Genomic DNA, 14807 nt, shown 5'->3' on the forward strand with positions numbered 1-14807 from the left:
ATAAAAATCATCTACACTGGACTCCTGAGTTAAGGAGAAATACTTTTGATTGTGTCAGGCTACTTAAATCCTGGAGTTTATTTTTTTATAGAACCTAGGATACTTCAATTAATACAGAGCTTATATGATACTCGTCCTCCAACCCCCTTTTTTTGGTGCTTGGGATCAAAATCAGGTCTTTATGTATCCATGATAGATATGCAATGTACCACGGAGGCACACCCCTACCCAATATATGACCCTTTTTTTGAAGGAAGGAATACTATTATTTCAGGTTATTAAAAATATCATAGGCATAATAACATGAAAAAGAACAGCTGGGGATGCTGTTGCATGCCTGTAATTTCAGAAACAAGGGAGGTGGAGGTGAGTGATCACAAGTTTGAGACCAGCCTTAGCAACTTAGTGATATACTCAACACTCAGCAACTTTGCTCAACCCTGTCTCACAAATAAAGTAAGGGGTTGGGTAGGGATGTATCTCAGTGGTAAAGCACCTCTGGGTTTAATCCTGAATGCATACACAAAGAAAAAGAGGAGGAAGAAAGGAAGGAAGGTTGCAGGGGGGAATGTTAAAAGCAAAGAATAAATTTTATCCCCATTGTTTAGAGGGTGAAAATAAGTCCCTTCAATGTAAAATAATTCAAGATCCCACAGCTAGTGAGCTGAACAATGAGAGTTCCATTGTAGGACAGAGACCACACGCCTTGCTAACTCATTTTCCTGACTTGGTAGACAGAAAACCATTTGATTTACAGCAAGCATCCTCTAACATAAATAGGATCCGCTAAGTTCACTTACGTTATGGTCTCCCTGAAAAATTCAGCTATATTCCTAATGTGGATGGGAATTTTCAGTGTCACTAATTAATTCTAGTCAGTGATCGGAAAGGATGATCTCAAATGCCACCTCTAAAGTGAGAAATAATGGTCCTGGTATCTAACACTGCTATAAGGATTACAACAATGTATAAAATAGAGATAGTGCAATGCCTGGATCCTGAGTGACAGTTCATAAATACAACATCTGGTTACTCTCTCCATCCCCTTCCCAGAGGGCCAATATCTGAGGCCAAAGTACATCAGGGACTCCACTTTTTGTTGTCTCTCTGTTCGATACCAAATTTAGTTTACTAACTAAATTTGTTTTCCTTGCCTTCTGCATTGGATTTGGGGGAAAGGGTGTATAAAATCTAAAAGTGAAGAATATGGAGTGGATTCCCTGGGCACTATTTTGTCGATCCATAGCAGGTGTTTTTTTTCCCCTGATGACCTAGTGATGGGAGTATTTTCTCCTGTGGATTTCATCCATCTTGCCTTCCGACCTACTGCTTTCTCTGTTTTCTATTTTTAAATGTTGTTTCCAGTGCTTCTGATGTTTCTCTTCTCTAATTTTCTATGTCGTACTGGGGGTTGGAGTATTTTTATTGTGATAAAATATATGTAGCATACAATTTGCCATTTTAATCAGTTGCAAATATACAAATCAGTGTCATTCAGTACATTCACACCACTATGTGCCCATCCTTACATCCATCTCAGGAACTTTTTTCCTTCCTATCAAACCAAAATTCTACAGGCATTAAACAATAACTTTCCATTAACCATTCTCTACTCCTAGCCCTTGACAACCACCATCCAACTTTCAACCTTTGCCTTTCAAAAATATGTAGACTGCTTCATTTGGAATGGTTTTAGATTTATGTTACACACTCACACTTGACCTCAAAGTTAACATCATACATTGGTATATTTGATATAACTCATAAACCATCATTGATACTTTGTATTAACTAAGGTGTATCCTTTATTCATGTATCTTTAAATTGATTTATTGTCCTTTATTTTGTGCCACAATCCCATCCAGGGTGGCATATTACATTTAGCTCTCAGATCTTGCTAGGTTTTCTGTATTGTGAGTATTGCTTGGTTTTTCTCTGATTTTGATAGCCTTGACAACTTTGATGAGGGCTTGGTCAGGTATTTTGGAGAGATGGTGTTTTTATCATGATTAGACTGAGGTTATGGGTTTGGGAAGAGAAACTAGACATAAACTGTTATCCCCCCGCCACCACATTTTTTGGATACTAGGGATGAAAACCACAGCCTTACACCTGCTAGGAAAGCACTCTACCACTGAGCTACACCCCCAGCTCCCAAAGTGCTACTTGCATCCCATTCCCATCATATCAAAGGCACATACTATCAGCCTGACTTAATACTGATGATATTCTCCCTTGATCCCCTGGCTCAGGTAGTGATTGTCTATCTTCTACTCAGTAGAGCTGCTCTTTATATCTCCACTTTCCAGGGTCTGTTTTCTGAAAGGTGGTTCTTTGCAAAGCTCTCCTGAGCAGATGGCAGTTACACTTCACCACACTGAAAGGCACTAGGTATATCATTTATTTTGGATTCTTCTGTATGAAGGAATTATTATTCTTTCAAATTATTTGTTTATTCTTTCATTGTTTAACAATACTATGGTCTTATGGATATTTATGTTTTATCTAGGGTTATAATCCAATATTATATTATTCAATTTGTTGCTTAAGTTGTTTCAGTTTTGACCATTGAGAGCTCCTTGAGTTGGCTTCCTGTCCCTTTGACATGCCTTCATTGTTGTGTTCTTTGAGTACTTACTTCCGGACACAGATGCTCCAGATTCAACTTGTAAATTTCCTTCCTCAATTTAGAATCAGCCATTTTTTCCTTAAAGACTAGTATTAGAAACCTAGTTCAAGGGAAGTGTGCTCATAGACATTGATGTGTTATTGCTGCTAGGTTCTCTCAGTGGAAAATGTTTTATATTTGAACCTATACACACACGCAACCCTATAGCTATTAATATATTTATCTATCTGCATCTGTATTAAAACAAATGAGTTCAATGATGTCTACAACTGTAGTCCATGACCACATGAATCATTTTAGCCTTTTTCCCTTGCTCAAAACACCCCCCACTTCAGCAAAGAGAAATCGCACTTCTACCAACTGCCATCCACCTAATTATTCAATTCCAGTATGTAAGTACAGGGGTATTAGATTGTTAACCCATGCCTCCATGGGAAACAACTTTATTCACTAGAGCCAGTTCTGTTTGCTTTAGTTTCATAGATTCCATAGATTTCCAATTTACCTAAGTCAGTAACTTTCTCCCCAACTCCCTTCAGCAAAATTGTTTCATACATTTGTGATAAAGTTCATTCTTTGATCACAATCTGCATTTCATCTTGGAATTTCTTTGACATCCTAAAAGATTTTCTTTAACTGAATACACTAAGGTTCATTCTTGGTGCTTCAAAGTTCTATGGATTTTTATAAATGTGGAGTATTTGTTGTATACAATGTCAATGTCATGCAGCATAGTTCAGCATCTTGAAAGTATCTCTTGTGCTTCACCTTTTCAATTTCCCCCTATGTCCCTATTACCTACTAACAACTGATCTCTACCATTTCTGTGGCTTTGCTTCTTTCAGAATGTAATACAAATGGAATCATATAGGATATAACCTTTCCAGACTGACTTATTTCACTTAGAAATATGCATTTGAGGTTCATTCATGGATCTGCATGGTTTGAGAGCTAATTCTTTTTTATTACTCAACAGCATTCCACTATATAAACCATAATCTGTTTATCCATTCACCTATTGAAACTATGGTTGTTTATAGTTTTGGGATATTATGAATAATAATATCCCCAAAACTTTCTGAATTAATTCAATTGTATAGCAAGTTTTAAAATCAGATAACACGGTTCCTCCACCTTTGTTCTTCTATTATGGTATTATGTTGGCTCTTCTCCGTTTTTTTGCATCATCAATTATCATAAATTTTAAAGCAAGGTTAAAGCAAATACATGAATTGCAAGATTTTATGTGGACATAAATTTTCAAATAATTGGATAAATACCCAGGAACACAATTGTGAGATCACATGGCAAGATTATGTTTAGTTTTATAAGAAATGGTCAAACTCTCTTTGAAAGTGATTATACCATTTTGCATTTCCCCTAGTGAAAATGAGATACTATTGCTGTGTATTCTTGCCAGAAATTGGTATTGTCCTTTTTTTTCTCATTTGGATGGTGTAGTGATATTTCACTGGGGTGTTAATTCGCATTTCCCGATGACAAATGATATTGAACATTTTTTTCATATGTGTATTTTCATTCTGCTTATTTTCTTTTTGAGATATCTGCTCAGACATTTTGCCAAGTTTTTAATTAATTGGCTATTTTATTATTGTTGGATTTTGAGTGTTTTTTGTATATTCTGAATGCAATTATTTATGAGAAAAATGATTTTTGAATATCTTTCTCCTGGTCTGTGTCTTTTCCATGATTTCTTTAATGATGTATTTTGTATAACACAAGCTTTTAATTTCAGTGAAGTCTAATTTAGCAATTTTTTCTTTCATGGGTCATTCTTTTGTTGTTGTATTTAGAAACTCATCTATAAATCCAAGATCACACACAAAAAAATATTCTTTTTTATTAGAAGTTTTAGTGGTTTGCATTTTACATGTATGTCTAGGACTCATTTTAATCATGACTTAAGTTAATATTTTGTGTAAGGTATGAGTTCTATGTCTCATATAGATACCAATTTGCTCCTAACTATGTGTGAAAAGACTGCACCTTCTGCATTGAATTTTTGTTAAATCTTTGTAGAAACAAATTTGTTAACTGTACCTACAGATGTCTGGTTTGGAGCTTTCTATTTTGCTCTTCTGATCTACATGTATATTCCTTTCCTAATACCACCAAACTTTCTGAATTACTTCAATTGTATACCACGTTTTAAAATCAGATGATGTGGTTCCTCCAGCTTGTTCTTCCATTATGGTATTATGTTGGCTCTTCTCCGTTTTTTGGCATCATCAATTATCATAAATTTTAAAGCAAGTATGTGAACACTGAAAACAAATTTTGCTGGGATTTGGTTGGGATTCTGTTGAATCTACAGTTTAATTGGGAAGAACTGACATCTTTATATTAAACCTTCCTACCCATAAATGTGAGATATCTCCCAATTTCTTTCAATCTTTTTTGACTTCTGTTTTTAGTTTTTTTGTAGTATCACACATACAAATCCTAAGTATTCAATTTTTGGTCCTAGTTAACTAGCATTTTTACAACAAAACATCTACTGTTTTTAAAAATCCCTTCTCAAAAGATTGTGAAATCGACATTTCAAGTCAATGATCCATGTCTTTTTTTCCCTCATCATAAACTGGAGAAAAATTCTTTTAAAAATCTTTTTTTTTTTTTTCTGTAGTTGTAGATGGACAGTGTGCCTTTATTTTATTTGTTATGTGATGCTAAGGATCGAACCCAGGGCTTCACAGGTGCTTGGCAAGAGCTCTGCCACTGAGCTACTCCCCAGCCTCTAAACTGGAGAACGTTAATTATATGAAATACTTGCTCTGACATTCTTGTGTTTTATTATATAAATAGCAAAATCCAGAGGTAAAACACATTTGTTTCTTTTAATCAGCATATTCTTAATCCCTTCCTGTTTATAGCTTTACACAGGAACCTGTTTGGGGCTGCTTGGCTGCTTAGCATCAAAGAGAGGGGCTATCCTGGGAGCCTGGGCTACTTATTTCCATAGTTGCTATATTTAGCACTTGGCTTTGTTTATGGTGTCTCTCTTCCACCCCACAAATGCTTAATAATACCCATTTCTCTCAGAATTCTACATCCTTCTGTCTCTTGAGCCAGCCAGCTTTCCATGGAGTTCCATGTCCTCCATGTCACAGAGCTGTGTGTTTACTTTCTGTGTTCACTGTCAGGTGATTCCTGTCTCTTTGGTTCTTTTCTAGAAAGAAAGGAAACTGTCTTTTGGAATTGGAGACGGTCTTCCAGGGACAGAACGGCAGCCTTTGGGATTTCATGGCCCACTGCTGAATGCCATTTGATCTTCGGGGACAATACAAGGTTTTTCACCCTCAATGTCAGTGGATGTATTTAAAGGCTCATTGAAAAGTGAATATTTGTTTTAAAGTACATAAAATGTTCTGGGGACAGGATTTTGCTTGTCACTGCCTTGATGAACAAAAACAACAAATTACAAAACAAAGAAGATGTGTATTTAATAGTTCAAATGATAAAAAAGGCACCTAAGGGGGGCTATGCTACCTCAAAAGAAGAGACTGTTAGGAAACACTATAAATTAAATCTTTATTGAGCTAGGGGCCTTGCTGAGGTGCACTTCTCCTTCATTGACTTCTTGTGACTGAACTAGACCAAGGTCAACATAACGTTCTTAAATGTCAGAATCACAGCAGTTAATGACTCCAGCCTTTGAAATCAGCTTTGCGTAATTATATTGATCCTGGGCGGGCTTTCCATCAGGTGCAGCTATGAAGGTTGGAGTGGCATGGGCAGGCACCCCCTGATGGGAAGAATATGGAAGGGAATAATATGTTCACAGGAAAAGGATAAAATTAGTTTAGTCAGGCTTGTGGTCTGGGGGTAACATTTCAAACAGTCTTACTCTTTCTATCATTATAACATCATGATGTTATATTCAATAAGTTTTCTTTAAGTTTTTTTTTTTTTTTTTTAATTTGTGTCTCAGTAGTATAGCACCTGCCTTGCATGCATTGACATTTTGTATCTTGCCAGGATCTAACATAAACAAGGATATCTTTGACTTCCCTAATTTATGCCAGGACCATTTCCAGCCTTATTGGACTCTTCCAAGTACAAACCATGACTCCATTCACTCTTCTGCCATCTTAGATGCTTGCAGAATACATGGATGAAATTTGGGACTAAAAATAGGGAAAAGGGAAACTGGTGATAGGAAAAGAAAGTCATGTTCAATTTGCAGAGTATTTCTACTCTCTTTTTGAGTAAGTCTTAGGGATTTAAGATTTTCCCAGGTTCCCTACAGACCAGTGGATCCGAAGAGGTGGTGGATCTTACTACCCATTTCTCCCTTCCTCCCTTTCTCCTTCCACAGCCCTAGACCTTTGGCAAAGTCTGGCACATTTTGGATATCATCCTGGTGCATGCTACTGACACCTAGTAGGTAGAGGACAGCACTTGTAATATGGAGAAGACACTATACTGACCCAGAAAGGGGTCTAGTCAGGCAAGTCATCATCTCGACTGCTGGCTTTCAATTTCATAGCTCCAAAGAAGGGGGTTGTGACTTTCAATATGTTGTCTCATCAACCATCAACTCTCTCTTTTTTTTTTTAGTTCTTATGTATTCTTTTTTTTTTCTTTTTCATTTATTGCCTTCAATGTGTTGCTGAGTCCAACCCAGGGGCAGATTTTTTTTTTTTTTTAATGTGGTGCTGGGGATTAGAATCCAGGGCCTTGTACATGCAAGGCAAGCACTCTACCAACTATATCTGCAGCCCAACCATCAACTCTTTTTAAATATCATGCTGATGGATTTTTGGCTCTCGTTTAGGCTGGGTGTCATTTAAGTAGAATTCTCTAAAAATATCAAAATTCTAAAGCATAAAGACCATAATATCCATTTTTTTATTTATTTGGTGCTAGGGGTTGAACATAGGGCCTTGTACATGCTAAAGCCATGTTAACCTACACCCCTGTGCCTGGGCAATATATAGTTCAGTCAATGGTATAGATGGGTGAAAACACAAAGGGAAATAAATAATAAGAGAAACCCAAGTTTCCAACTGCAACCTATCTCAAATCCTTTAAATGCATCGATGTCAATACAGAAGAAGACCCAGAACAAACAGACAAGTTCTTTCATTTGTCCTATTAAGGCACTCTGACGAGTGAAAGAAGAGCAGATTTTGGCAGTTTTGAGGTTTCTTCACTTTTCAAAATCTCTCGAAATATGGTGAGTATACAATGTACCAAGTATGTAAAAACTAATTGTCAGTTTGGGTAGAACAGTTTTCTGTTTTTAATTGCTTTAGATCATACTTGCAAAAAGAAAACAAAGATCATTAAAGGAGCAAAAATTCCTTTCAATATGCCAAGTGCAACTTTTACCAGGCTTTAGGTCCCTTCTTCCCTTAACTGTCCTAAATGTTCAAACATTTGCCTGCAGCAAATACCTCCCCTCTCCCTCACAACATTCCTATGAAACCAAACCAAAGAAAAACCGAAATGAGTTAGGTCAACTGTATTGGAGGACAAAGCACCTGATTTTCATTGGGCTTAACAAGATTTAGTTTAAGATCTGAATAGTCCTGCATGTGTGGGCTTAACTTAGTTAGGATCACATACCAGGAGAGGATACAGTGCAGAAGAGATGTGATGCTTAATTTTGGTTTTCAATGTGACTGAGAGACACATAGAAAGTTGATAAAATATGCCTCTTGTTTTGGGAAGGTGTTCCCAGAAATGATTCATATAAGGTCAGAAAACTAAATGATGACCTGCTATGAACTGGGTGGCACCATCCAATAGGCCGGGACCCAGCTGGAACAGTGCAAGTGGGAGGCATGCACACACATGCACAATCCATTCTTCTTGAGCAAGTGCAGGTTTTGGTGCTGACATTGCCAGTGGACATCTGACTCCAAATTCCTCAGCTTTTGCAAATAAACTTGCACCAGTGACTCTCCAGGGGCTTCCAGGTCTTCTGCATTGAACTTGGACTGCAGTTCCAAGTTCAATTCTTGGTTCCTCTTATTCTGAGACTTCTAGCTTCTGATATTGAGCAGCTATTGGTTTCCCCAGTCTTCTTCTAGCCTGCAGGTGGCCATTATGGGGCGATTCAGCCTCTAATCATGTAAGCCAACCTAATAAATCCCCTCTTGTAATACATGTATATGTGGTGGGGTATATTTTTGTTTCTCTGGAAAACCCTGACTAATGCAAGAGGGAAGGAAGGAAGAAAGGAAAGAAGGCAGGAGGCAAGATGTAAGGGTTTCTGACTTCTCTGAGGATGGCTGGAGTACATGTGCCAGAGTGCTAGAAGGTGAGCCTGGAAAGGAAGACCGAGGCTACAAAGGCTCAAACACCACCAGAAGACTAGAAGAACCTAAACATGAAATAGCAATAGAATAAAAGACATGATTGTATATAGATAAAGCCAGAGAATCATGCAGTAGAGAAATCTAATTTTAGCTAAGACCCCATAAATAGAGTGATTGTTCCCACCCAAGGAAGTAGAATAAAATGTTCCCTTTTTATACTTGCAAGCAATAAACAAGGTGGACTAGGGACATGGTGCTCAGTTGGCACAAACTTCAAGACCAAACAAACCCACAAAATCTCTCTCTCGGGTTGGTTGGTAAAGCTGGAAGCAAGCATCTGGCAGTGCATTCTGGAGAGAAGTCAAGGCTCTTTATGGACTGCACTCGGAGTATTTACAGATTCAATGAAAAAGAATTAGGATCAAGAGCCCCACAACAAAACAAACTTTGGCAACAACAAGTAACCCTTGCATCTAGCAGCCTGCAAGAAAATAGCATGGAGTCTCATAGAAGAGACTCAACAAAACTAGAGCAGAGCAAAGTGCAGCTTAGGTCACAGCAGGATGGAGCAGCTTCTCCTGGGTAACACTGGACAGCTCTCAAGACACTGGACTTGGGACCTGATAGCAGGATCCTCATATACAACATGACAACTTTATAATTGGTATTAAATATTAGTTACAGATTTCTAAAACTTTTGTGAATATCATTGTATGGTTATGTTTCCACATTCTCAAAAAAAAAAAAAAATGCTCCTATAGTCTGAATAAGTCCCAGAAATAAGGAATCATTTAAGGACTGATAAATCAGATATGTGAAGTATATCTCATAATTATCATTAAGGTAGATAGAGAGGCAGGTCACTGCTATGATTTGTATATAAGGTATCTCCCATTAATCGAATTTGATAGTTCAGAAATGTTCAGAGGAGAAATGGTTGGTTTATGAGAGCTGTAACTCAATTAGTCCCCATGTGGTTCGAATGAACTAATTGAATAGTAACTGTAGGCAGGTGGGGCATGGTTACAGGAGGTAGGTCACTGGAGGGCTTCCTCTTCCCTTCTGCCCCTCCCCCTTCTCCTCTCTGCTTCCTGGCTGCCATGAACAGAACAAGATTCCTCCCTTACACCATGTTCTGCCTCACCCTGGGCCCAGAGGAATGGACGCAGCTGACCATGGACCATAAGCCAAAATAAACTTTTCCTCCTCTAAGTTGTTCTTGTCAGGTATTTTGGTCACGGTGAAGAAAAGCTGACTAACACAGCTGCCAAAGAGCCTAGAAATGTATTCAATGCTGCACCAAGAAACATTACCCGTTTCATAAACAAGAAAGCCTGTGAAAATCATCACTTTCACAATTTCAAGGAATAATTCTGATGATAGTGATATAAATAAATAATATAAACAAGTAGACGTGGCAGAAATAAGTCAGAAGCTACTATAAATGTCTAGGATGGTAGATCTCAAAGAATGAATCCCAGACCACCAGCAGCAGCATCACCTGGGAACCTGAGACAAATGAGCCTCTTCTAACATCTACTGAATATGAATGTCTTGCCATCAGACCTAGAAATATGTGAGGACTGTTGTTTGTTTGTTGTTTTTTGATTTGTTTTGGATTCTGGGAATTGAATGCAGGGCCTTGGGTATGTGAAGCATGTACTTTATCACTGTGGTACACAACCAGTCTAGAAATCTGTGCTTTAACTAATCCCCAGGGAATTTGGGTGCAAGCTGTGGTTTGAGAAGGGCTGTCCTAGAGTTCTGCAATGCAATGTGTGATCTGATGGCAGCAGCTTGGGCATCCCCTGGGAGTTGGTCAGAGATGTGCAATCTCAGGCCCCATTCCACACTCACCGAGTTAGAATCCAGGTTTTCCAGAGCTCCATGTGCTTGGTAGGAACACTGAGATTGAAAAAGATGACTCGAGGATGGATTATAAGGTCCATAAAAAGGCAGTAATTGTAGGAATGGGAAGAAAGTACAGACTAAAAGGACATTTTAGGCAACTAATGAACAGCTCCTCCCTCCAACATTTGATTTATAATCTAGTGATATAAAATTACCCTTTGCATAGCCACATGGACTGAATTTACTGCTCTGTTGGAACTTGAGGGTCCCCAGGGTCTATTCTTGTTGAACAGTTAAGACTTTTCATTCTTTGACATTAAATGTCTGCCTTTCTTAACTGTCCCCTTCCAAAAAAAAATATTATAAACATTTCTGTGTGTGCGCTACAAATGAAATCATTTACATATGACATCCACTGAGTTTTTGGTCTCCCTTTTGGCAAAGTCACACTAGAGATGAGGATATCTTAAGATGGGCAAATATAGGATGTGTTAAGAACAGGTTAGATGCAATTTCAATAGTTCTGTGCAGCTGGCTTTCACTCAGGTTGACTCAGGCTTGCCAGCAACAGACCAACAGTTGACAAGAGTGCTAATGCGCTGGGAGAGTGTGCTGGGGACTACTGGAAGGAAGGCAAAGTTCAGCCCAGAAGACAGATCCACACAGGTGGGAAACACCTGCTGTCTCCAGCTGCAAAATGCACTCAAACCTGCTTTCTCCTGCCAGGAGTTTGCAAAGGTGGAGGCATGGACAACGGAGAGTCCAAGGGAAGGAAACAGGGGCCAGCTCATCTTCCTTCTTTTAATTAGGAACTAATTCTAGTTCATCCAGATTACTGATTGGTTAAAGAGTAAATTAACACATCTTGTTATCTGTAAGTTACAACTTTCAGACATTTACATTCTTACTCTAAGATTTATACAAGGCTCACAATGCATTTCTGTATCATTTGAAGTTCTGCTTGCCACACTCAATGCAAAATGATATGAGTGTATGGTGTAAGACTCCTTCAGCCATCACAAAGCCAAACCTTCACATTCTCAATGCTTCGTAGGAAGCAAAAATGTTAGTCCACTCCAGCTGGTGGCATTGAGGATGCTCTGTCTCACCACATCTTTCTTTGTGCTCTGGTAATGCATGGGGACGCATATTAATTTGGTGGTTTTTACCTTGGTAATTTCTACCACAAATCTCTGCATCAGAATGAGCAGTTCAGTATCCTCACTCTGCTTCGTCTTAGAACCAAGGATAAGTTATTTAACCACTCTGTATCTCAGTTTCCACATATGTGAAAAGGAGATAATAGTTCCTACTTGGTCGGATTACAATAAATATGAAAATGAGTTAATGCATAAACATGGTTTATGGCAATAATTAGCACATAGTAGGTCTTTAATAAATGCCAGTTTTCATTGTTATCAAATATGAAAATTTGTTACAAACTACTCCATAAAATGTTTTTATATATATGCATATACACATACACATATATGTACGTATATAAGAATCTTGGACTTGGATAGTGATATTAATAATTAAAAGTATTTAGAAATTGAGGCCAAGTGCTAAAGAGAGCCGTTTTGGGTAGAATAGTGCAGGACTGGGAAGACCTCTGCACGGAAGATAAATTCATAGGAAGGGGCAGCATTATGAAGACCTAGGAGAAGAAAGTTCAAACAGGAAAAAAAAAAAAAAAACAAAAAACCTACCCAGCAAGTACAATGCCTTAAAACCTAGGAAAAAAGTACTAAGAAAGAGGTAGGTCTGCCAGGGATGCAAAGGGTTCACCTGAGATGAACACAGATGACCAGGTATTAGACATTGATTGGCCCCACTTTCAGCTGAAGGTGGGGGCAGCAGCCCTGATAGAGACTATGGAGGGTGAGTGGGTAAGTGTTGAGGGTGAGTGGAGGACGAGGAAGTTGAGAGTCTCAGTGAAGACCATTTTTAAAGAGTTTTGTGGGGATAAGAAAGAGCAAAGTCAGGGAATGAGTAGTACAGAGTGACTTCAAGTTGCTAAAACTGAATTACAAACCAGGGAAAGGGGTAAAGTGAGTAAAGGCATAAAAACCAGAGGCTCTTGGATGGTCATATTGATGTGGGAGAGGGCAGGGAGAAGAAGGGAGGTCCATATGCAGGTTGATAATGTCTAAACCTGATGCGAGAGCAACAGGCAGCCGGAATGAGCATAAAGAGCCAGCCAAGTGCAAGGGCACCATGCTGAAAATGGCAAGATGAAGATCTTGGAGGAAAAGGAGCAACTTTTAGATGAGACAATTTAAGACAAAAATCATGAATTTTCACTACCCAGATGTTATGGTTTGAATATGAGGTGCCCCCCCCCCCCCCGCAAAAAAAAAAACTCACGTGTGAGACAATGCAAGAAAGTTCAGAGGTGAAATGATTGAGTTATGAGAGCCTTAAACTAATCACTGGATTAATCCATTGATGTGGATTAATGGGGTGATAACTGTAGGTAGGCAGAATGTGGTTGAGGAGGTAAGTCATTGAGGTTGTGCCTTTGGGATTTATACTTTGTCTCCAGTGAGCAGTGCTCTTTCTGCTTCCTGGTGGCCCTGTCCTAAGCTGCTTTCCTCCACCGTGCTCTTAGCCCATGATGTTTTGCCTCACCCTGGATCCAGGGCTATGGAGTCTGCCAGTCATGGACTGAGACCTCTGAAACCATGGGCCAATTAAACTTTTCCTCCTCTGATTGTTACTTTCAGGTCTTTTGGTCACAGTGACCAAAAACTTGACTAAAACACCAGTGTATACAAAGTCCTTTCTGTGATGAACAGGAAAGGCACCCCTGGGAATTCCTGAGGCCACCGGAATATCAGAAATGTAGAATAATATTGTCTGGCACTCAGCATGTAGTAATAATTTGTTTTGAAAGGGGAGATATCCTTTATGTGTTAAAAGTAAAAATCTAACAATAAAGTAAAGCTCTTGAAAATGCATAATGATCTATTTTTAGCATATAATCCTTAATTAATCCTGGGAAGTATGGAAAAGGAAATCCAAACAGTCCCAGATCAAAGTAGCAGGAACTTAAAGTCTGCACTAGAAATGGTGATTGTTGCTAAGACATAGTCAAGATGAACCAGTTAGCAACTGAGCCTTAGAAAGGGAGGAATCTGGGAAAAAAAAAATTTGAGCACAATTCCCAATAGGGTCTTTTTTAAAATTTATAAATAGAATAAATCTATTGCTCACAATCTTGAAGGCTAGGAAGTTCAAGTGTAAGGTGCCAACAGATTTGATGCCTGGTGAAGGCCTGGTCTCCACTTCCAAAACAAGGCCTTAAATGATGTCATCCAGAAGGGATGGATACTATATTCAGCACATGGCAAAAGGCAAACAGGGTCAAGCTACTTAAATCTAGTCCTTTTGTAAGTCACTAATCCACATAAGAGTCTTTTACATAGAATTAGCTGTGAAAGGAACCAGGGTGGGGTAGAGATTGAACCATTTATAAAAAGTACAGCTGTTAGCTTTTATTGAGCACACGCTATGTGCCAGATCCTATGCCAAGGTCTTTGTAGGTATTATGGTTGCATTAACTTTGTAATACTTACAGCATTCTGTTCCTCATTTTACAGGCAAGGCAACAGAATCTTGGAGATCTGTAACCAGCCCAAAGTTATGCACCTATTTAGGGAGAGAACTCATGACCACAAAGCTTCAGTTGAAAAGAAGCACAACCAAGCAAATTACCAAAAACAGAAGAAGGGAGTTTTTGTAAAGCTGGATGAATACCGTGTGGGTGTGCAAAGAGAACAAGCAGAGATGAGGTCAAGGTGCAGGTGGGCTGAAAGCCAGTCCCGGAATTAATTCTGTAACGCAGCCAGTGGCCATGGTGTAACGCTTAATGGAAGGTTGGCAGACATTGCCAGCTAAGGAGCAGTTCTGGGAGTAAATGAACTTGTGCCACTGGCAGGAGAGGGACTCATTACCTCTCCAGTGCACTGACTCTGTAACTCCATCACCATCAACCCCAGCCTGTTACTCTCTCCCACTCTTACCTGTGGGAGAGATAC

The 14807-nt window shown here is 38.8% G+C and overlaps 1 protein-coding gene across 3 annotated transcripts in view; it reads right to left on the bottom strand.

Moving 5' to 3' along the window:
* Plcb1 (phospholipase C beta 1) overlaps nucleotides 1-14807 on the bottom strand; it is a 707068-nt gene that overhangs the window by 501117 nt on the left and 191144 nt on the right. The window contains exon 1 of one of the 3 annotated variants that reach the window (XM_076851540.2): nucleotides 10774-10807. The exons of the other annotated variants lie outside the window; for them this stretch is intronic. The gene's annotated coding sequence lies outside the window, so the exon portion shown is untranslated. Of the gene's footprint in view, nucleotides 1-10773; nucleotides 10808-14807 lie in introns of those variants that run through there. 3 annotated transcript variants of the gene reach the window in all.

This window comes from Callospermophilus lateralis, chromosome 3 (assembly GCF_048772815.1).
Source record: "Callospermophilus lateralis isolate mCalLat2 chromosome 3, mCalLat2.hap1, whole genome shotgun sequence".
Classification (NCBI taxonomy): Eukaryota; Metazoa; Chordata; class Mammalia; order Rodentia; family Sciuridae; genus Callospermophilus; species Callospermophilus lateralis.